Raw genomic sequence first — 6,816 nt, 5'->3', positions numbered from 1 at the left:
CTCGAACCCATGAACCACATGACCTGAGCTGAAGTCGGACACTCAACTGACTGGGCCCCTCAGGCGCCCCACAACATGCATATTTTCAGACCACAACACTATAAAACTTGAAGTCAACTACAAGAAAAAATTTGGAAAGACCACAAATACATGGAGGTTAAAGAACATCCTACTAAAGAATGAATGGGTTAACCAGGACATTAAAGAAGAAATAAAAGAATACATAGAGGCAAATGAAAATGAAAACACAACAGTGCAGAACTTTTGGGATGCCCCAAAGGTGGTCCTAAGAGGGAAGTTTATTGTAACGCAGGCCTATTCAAGAAGCAAGAAAAGTCTCAGATACACAATCTAACCTTATACCTAAAGGAGCTAGAAGAGTAATAGAAAAGAAAGCCTGAAGCTAGTAGAAGAAGGGAAATAATACAGATTAGAACAGAAATAAACAATATACGGGGACCTGGGTGGCTCAGCCGGTTAAGCGTCTGACTCTTGGTTTCAGCTCAGGTCATGATCTCATGGTTTCATGGGTTCGGGTCCCACATTGGACTATGTGCTGGCAGTGTGGAGCCTGCTTGGGATTCTCTGTCTCCTCTCTCTGCCCCTCCCCCACTCACACTGTCTCTCTCAAAAGAAATAAACTTTAAAAAAAAAGAAAGAAACAATATAGAAATAAGAACAAACAAAATCCCAGTAGAATAGATCAATGAAACTAAAGCTGGTTCCCTGAAAAAAATTAATGAAATTGTAAACCCCCAGCCATACTTATTAAAAAAGGAAAAGAGCTAAATAAATAAAAGCACAAATGAAAGAGGAGAAATCACAATTAACACCAAAGAAATACAAACAATTATAATAGAATACTATAAAAAATTATATGCCAACAAACTAGGTTATCTGGAAGAAATGAACAAATTGTTAGAAACATACAAACTATCAAAATGGAAACAGGAACCAATAGAAAATTGGAACAGATCCACAACCAGCAAAGAAATTGAATCAGCAATCAAAAACCTCCCAGCAAACAAAAGTCCTGGGCCAGATGGCTTCCCAGGGGAATTCTATAAGACATTTAAAGAAGAATTAATACTTATTCGTCTCAAACTTTTCGAAAAAAATAGAAGTGGAGAGAAAACTTTCAAATTAATTCTACAAGGCTAGCATTACCTTAATTCCAAAATCAGACAAAGACCCCACTAAAAAGGAGAATTATTGGCCAGTATATCTGAGGACCAGGAATGGAAAAATTCTCAAGAAGGTGTTAACAAATCGGATCCAACAGTACATTAAAAGAATTATTCACTACAATCAAGTGGGATTTACTCCTGCACTGCAGGGGTGGTTCAATATTGGCAAATCAATCAACTTTAATCAAATAAAGGAAAGGATAAGAGCCATATGATTCTCTCAATGGATGCAGAAAAAGCATTTGATGGAATATGGCATCTATTCTTGATAAAAAAAAAACCCTCAACAAAGTAGATATAGATGGAACATACCTCAACAACATAAAAGCCCTATATGAAAGGCTCAGAGCTAATATTATCCTCAATGGGGAAAAACTGAGAGCTTTTCCTCTACAGTCAGGAACAAGAGAGGAATGTCCATTGTCATCATTACTATTTAACACAGTACTGGAGGTCTTAGCCCTAGCAATCACACCACAAAAAGAAATAAAAGGCATCCAAATTGGCAAGGAAGAAGTCAAACTTTCACCATTTGCAGATGACGTGATACTTTATTTAGAATACTTGAAAGACTCCACCGAAAAATTGCTACAACTAATACATGAATTCAGCAAAGTCAGAGGATATAAAATCAACATACAGAAATCTGTTACATTTCTATACACCAATAATGAAGCAGCAGAAAAAGAAATCAAGGAATCGTTCCCATTTGCAACTGCACCAAAAACAGTAAGATACCTAGGACTAAACCTAACCAAAGAGGTAAAAAAAATCTATACTCTGAAAATTATAGAACACTTATGATGGAGATTGAAAAGAACACAAGGAAATGGACAAACATTCCATGCTCGTGGATTAGAAGAAAAACATTGTTAAAATGTATATACTAACCAAAGGAATCTATTTATTTAATGCAATCTCTATCAAAATAATATCAGTATTTTCACAGAGCTAGAAAAACAATCCTAAAATTCCTATGGAGCCAGAAAAGTTCCTGAATAGACAAAACAATCCTGAAAAAGGAAAGCAAAGCTGGAGCCATCATGGTTCTACGATTCAAGCTATATTACAAAGCTGTAATCATCAACACAGCACGGTACTGGCACAAAAACACATAGATCAATGGAACAGAATAGAAAACCCAGAAATGGACTCACAAACATATGGCGAACTAATCTTTGGCAAAGCAGGAAAGAATATCCAATTGAAAAAAGACAGTCTCTTCAACAAGTGGTGTTGGAAAAACTGGACAGCAACATGCAGAAGAATGAAACTGGACCACTTTACAAAAAATAAATTCAAAATGGATGAAAGACCTAAATGTGAGATAGGAAACCATCAAAATCCTGGAGGAGAACACAGGCAGCAACCTCTTTGACCTCAGCTGCAGCAACTTCTTACTAGATGCATTGCTGGAGGCAAGGGAAACAAAAACAAAAATGAACTACTGGGAATTTAAGCTTTTGCTTTTTCAAGAAAGCTTCTGCACAGTGAAGGAAACAGTCAACAAAACTAAAATTCAGCCTACAGAACGGGAGAAGGTATTTGCAAATTACATATCTGATAAAAAGTTAGTATCCAAAATCTATAAAGAACTTATCAAACTCAACACCCAAAGAACAAATAATCCAGTTAAGGGGAGGAAAACATGAATAGACATTTTTCCTAAGAAGACATCCAGATGGCTAAGAGACACATGGAAAGATGCTCAACATCACTCATCATCAGGTAAATATAAACCAAAACCATGATGAGATGCCACATCACACCTGTCAGAATGCTAAAAATTAATAACACAGGAAACAACAGATGTTGGCAAGGATGTGGAGAAAGGGGAGCTCTCTTACACAGTAGGTGGAAATGCAAACTGATGCAGCCAGTCTTAAAAACAGTATGAAGGTTCCCCAAAAAGGTAAAAATAGAACTACCTTATGACCCAGCAATTGTACTACTTGGTATTTACCCAAAGGGTACAAAAGAACAGATTTGAAGGGGTATATGTACCCTGATGTTTATAGCAGCATTATCAACAATAACAAACTATGGAAAGAGCCAAAATGTCCACTGACTGATGAATGGATAAAAAAGATACGGTACATATATGTGTGTGTGTATGTGTGTATATATATATATATATATATATATATATGTATATATGTGTATATATATGTGTATATATATGTGTGTATATATATATAGGTACATATATATACAGATATGTATATATACGTGTATATATATAGGTACATATATACACGTATATATATACACGTATATATACATATATACATACATATGTATATATATAGGTACATATATATACATATATACATATATATACACATATATATGTAAAATGGAATATGACTCAGCCACCTAAAAGAATGAAGTATTGCCATTTGCAATGACATTGATGGAGCTAGAGTGTATTATGCTATGCAAAATAAGTCAGTCAGAGAAAGACAAATACTATATGATTTCATTCATGTGAAATTTAAGAAACAAAACAGATGAACTTATGGAAAGGGAAAAATAAGAGAGAGGGAAACAAACCATCTATCGTAATGATAGAGAACAACTTGAGGGTGATGGAGGTAGATGGGTTGGGGATGGGGTAAATGGGTGATGGGTTTTAAGCAGGGTACTTGTTATGATGAGTGCTGGGTATAATATGTAAGTGATGAATCACTAAATTCTACCCTGAAACCAAGATTACACTATATGTTAACTAACCAGAACTTCAATAAAAGTTTGAAAAAAAGTTATATAATTAAAAGAGATTGTCAAAATAGATTAAAAAGCATAATCTAATTGCCTAATGGCGATAAAAACTCAATTTATATATAAGAATGTAGATACATCTAAAGGAAAAGGATGAAAAAAATATTGGTACGCAGACAGTGAGATGAGAAAGTAGGAACAGCTATGTTAGTATCACATAAAATAGACTTCAGATGAAGGAATATTGCCAGGGATAAAGGCTGTTTATCATGATAATAAGGGGTTCTTCCATCTTAAAACACAAAAATCATCCATGATTATATAACAATAACAGAGTTTAAAGGACATATAGCAAAATCTGTTAGAACTTAAAAGAAAAACAAAAAAAATCCACAATTATAGCTGGCGGTTTCCATTATCCTCTCCCATTAGAGTGAGATCAAGTAGTCACAATTGGTAAGGATGCAGGAGACCTAAACTATTAGCAACTATTACTCAAATTCACCTAATGGGCATTTGTGGAAGGCTTCATCCAAAAATTCAGAACACAAATTGCTTTTAAATCCACACAAAGCATTCACTAAAAGGGGTCACAAACTAGTACATAAAATAAATGTCACCACATTTCCTCTGAGCTTGTAGATATATAATTGACATATAACATTGTGTAATCTTAAGGTGTACAATGTAATGATTTGATATAGGTACCTATTATCAAACGACTTACACAGTAATGTTAGTTACCACATCTATCACCCGCATAATTACTTTTGGTGTGTGTGTGTATAGTGAGAACTTTTAACATTTACTCTCTTAGAAACTATCAGGTATACAACACAATATCGTTAAAGTCACCATGCTGTACATTTGATTCCCAGAACGTATTCCTCTTATAACTGGAAGTTGGTACCTTTTGACCACCTTCACCCATTTCCCTAACCCCACCCACTGCCCTTGGCCATCACCAATTTCCTTTCTTTCTATTAGTTTAGCTTTTATTAGATTCCGTGTATAAATGAGATCACATAGAGAAAGTGATTTCATTTCATTTGGATATATATCTAGATGTGGGATTGCTGGATCATAGGGTAGTTTTATTTGTAATTTTTTAGGAAGCTCTACACTTTTTTTCCATGGTGGCTGTATCAATTTACAATCCCACCAACAGTGCACAGGGTTTTCTTTTCTCCACATCCTTGCCAGCACTTGTTATTTCTTATCTTTTCATCGTAGCCATTCTAATAGATGTGAGGTGATATCTCATTGTGATTCTGATTTTCATTTCCCTGATGATTAGTGATGTTGAGCATCTTTTCATATACTGTTGGCCATTTGTATGCCTTCTTTGGAAAAATGTCTATTTAGATCTTTTGCCCATTTTTAATCAGATTATTATTATTTTTTCTATTGAGTTGTATGAGTTCAGATATATGATTTGCAAATATTTTGTCACATTCCACAGGTTGCTTTGTCATTTGTTGATCATTTCTTTATTTTATTTTATTTTGTTATTTAAAAAAATGTTTATTTTTGAGTGAGAGAGCTAGAATGTGCAAAAGAGGGGGGCGGGCAGAGAGAAAGCAGACATAGGATCCAAAGTAGGCTCTGCCCTGACAACAGAAAGCCTGATGTGGGTCTTGAAGTCACAGACTGTGAGATCATGACCTGAGCTGAAGTCAGATGTTTAACCAACTGAGTCACCCAGGTGCCCCATTTGTTGATCATTTCTTTTGCTGTGCAGAAGGTTTTTGCTTTGATGTAGTCCTACTTGTTTGTTTTTACTTTTGTTGCCTGTGTTGTCAATACATTTTAATGAGTTGAAATCATATATTGTAATAAATTGGAAATATATGTTTAATCTTTGTTCCTGTTCCTGGTACATAACTTCTAAGACTCTTGGAATTTCCAGAATGATAGTGTCTTTTATATGTTAATGAGATGACTGGTGGCTGGGGGTCCCTAGATAGCTTCAGGATGGGGGCTGGTTACCAAAAGTACCAAGACATGGTTAGAGGGTTAGAATGTTCAGCTTCACACTCCAACCTTTGGGGAGAGCAGAGGGTCAGGAGATTGAGTTCATTGCCAATGGCCAATGATTTAATTAATATGTCTGAATAATGAAACCTCCACAATAGTATCTAAATATTGGCATTTGGAAAGCTTCCGGCTGGGGAACACACTCCGGTGCTGGGTGTGGGTGCAGCTGGAGAGGGCATGGAAGCTTCATGCACCTTTCCCCATATCTTGCTTTATTCATCTCTTTCATGTGGCTCTTCTTGAGTTGTATCCTGTATAATAAATTATTAATAACAAATAAAGTATTTCTCTAGGCCATTACAGAAAATTATTGAACCTAAGGAGGGGTTATGGGAACCTCTGATTTATAGATGATCAGTTATAAGTATAGGAACCTAGGACTTATGATAGGTAAGTGAAGTGTGACAGTCTTGTGGGACTGAACCCTTTATTTGTGGGGTTTGTGTTAATTCTGGGTAGTTAGCATCACAATTGAATTGAATTGTAGGATATCCTATTGGTGTCAGTTGGAGAATTGGTTGGTGTGGGAAAACCCCCACACACATTTGGTGCCAGAAGTGTGAGTAAAAATAGTTTATACATAATATCTTCTCTAACTTCAACAAAATTCAATTAAAGGACAAAAATAGAAGAGATCTATAAAATCCCCAAATATATGGAAATTCGACCAATGGGTCAAAGAATAAATCACAAAAGAAATTAGAATGGAATTAAAAAGAAAAAAAAACATATCAAAATTTGTGGGATAGGGCACCTGGGCAGCTCAGTCAGTTGGGCATCTGACTCTTCATCTCAGCTTGCGTCATGGTCCCATGGTTTGTGAGTTCAACCTCCACGTCGAGTTCTGTGTTGATGGCACAGAACCTGCTTG

This window comes from Acinonyx jubatus, chromosome B1 (assembly GCF_027475565.1).
Source record: "Acinonyx jubatus isolate Ajub_Pintada_27869175 chromosome B1, VMU_Ajub_asm_v1.0, whole genome shotgun sequence".
NCBI classification, from domain to species: domain Eukaryota; kingdom Metazoa; phylum Chordata; class Mammalia; order Carnivora; family Felidae; genus Acinonyx; species Acinonyx jubatus.
Note: the sequence above shows the minus strand (reverse complement) of the source record.